We start from the raw sequence: 1783 nt of genomic DNA, 5'->3' as shown, positions 1-1783 counted from the left end.
AAACTAAACTGTTTTCAGTTGTTAACTTTATACGTGAAGTTGTTGATCAGAATGTGATTTAGTTGTACAGTATAATCCAGGCTTTTGGAATAAATTATGCAGAAAACTCATCTATAATTAAATCAAAAAAACAGAGACAGGTGACACTGCACGTTCACCCTCAGAGGGCAAGGGTAGGTGTGGGCGGCTGGACCCTGCAGAGGGACGAGAGGGAAAGGGGAGGGCTTTGTTCAAGAGCAGACAGGGGAAGGCCCAGGAGAGGCTAAGGCCCAGTAAGGGGCGAGGATCTCTGGACCCCCACCTACCTCTGCAGGCCTTCTCACCACTCCCAAGGAGGCGTTTTCCTTGCCATCAAAGCCTTGCTACAGACTTCCTCTGCCAGGCAGACTGCCTTGATAAACTCCATTCCACTGGGGGCCTAAGAGCAGTCCGCAGCTCTCCCCTCAGCTCAATCAAGGCAGTCATCGTAGAGGGGGAGATGCCAAGGGTAGAACAACAAGTGAGGTGGGAGGAGTGGAGGGCAGGGCAGGGCTAGGCTAGGGCAGGTGAAGGGTGCAGGGGAGCAGTCACAGGGGAGGCCACTTGCTGCCAAGGGTACTATGAGCCAAACTTGGCAATGGTGGGGGCCCACGGGTCTCCTGCTTCCCTGGTGACGGACTGGCCAATTATTCTTTCAGCTCTGGGGGAGGCAATGATTTAAAATAAAATGCTATTTAATTATTCTGATCATATTTCAGCTGGCCTGCCACCTCCCACCTTGGTGCCTTAGCAGTCTTCTGAAGGGGAAAGAAAGATAGGGCAGGAGGCAGGGGTAAGAGAAAGACGGAGAGACAGAGAGACATAGACATGAAGAGAGCCCAAGAGAGCTGGTCTAGAGGGCCTGGGTGTCAGGTTCACCCCGTCTCAGGGGATTACCGGTGGATGGGCAAGAGGGTCACTCCCCATTCCAGCCTGGAGAGGCCACGCAAAGCTCAGAGAGCAGTCGTGGCCCCTGCTGAAGCGGGGCTTTGGACATGGCCAACCCCTCCCCAGGCCACAGTCCTGCTGCAAACAGCAGGAAGCTCAAGGCTGCACCCCAGGATCGTGGTACCTCCAGAGCCACCTCCCCCGAGGAGTCCTCCCCGAGCACTCTGTGGATATCCCTCTCTACCTAGACTGAGTGCCCAGATTCAGCCCTGGCTCCTCCGTGACCTTAGACCAGATGTGCCCTCTTAGGCCTCAGTTTTCCCATCTGGAAAATGGAGATAAAGCTCACCACTTGTCTTACCTCCCAGGACCCCAAACAGAAGCAGGTGGAAACCACTGCCTCATGGAAGGGATGACTGCCCCACACACTCATGCACACACAGACCCATCTGAGCGGCGGGGCCGCTCTCCCCTCAATCCTGTCCCCTTCCTCAGACCTGCAGCTCATTAAGCGTGGGATGGCTGTACCTCCTCCTTGGACTGGGGCCTCTAGGTGGGCTGCAGCACTCCCTACACTACCTAAGAGACCCCGACACAGGGGAGACTCCTTGGGAAAGGTAGGGCCTCCGATGACCAGAGCATCCTTCCTGCTTGTCCGCTCAGGAGAGAAGACTCTTGGCCTCAACATCTTTCAGGACTCAAAGCCCAGGGTAGGGCCCCCAACCTTGATTTGATCACAGCCTCCCAAGAAGAGAGGGCAAGTCTAGCCAAGGTCATTCACTCTGCAGAGGCCAAGTGGGCCAAGCCACTCCAGACCCCTGAGATCAGAGCGCCTAGAGGCACGGAGACCAGTCAGCCCTGACCTGGCACTGCACAA

The sequence above is a fragment of the Neophocaena asiaeorientalis genome, unplaced genomic scaffold (genome assembly GCF_003031525.2).
Source record: "Neophocaena asiaeorientalis asiaeorientalis breed wild unplaced genomic scaffold, Neophocaena_asiaeorientalis_V1.1 scaffold779, whole genome shotgun sequence".
In the NCBI taxonomy this organism is placed as follows: Eukaryota; Metazoa; Chordata; class Mammalia; order Artiodactyla; family Phocoenidae; genus Neophocaena; species Neophocaena asiaeorientalis.
The sequence above is the reverse complement of the archived record's forward strand: the minus strand, read 5'-3'. Positions refer to the sequence as shown.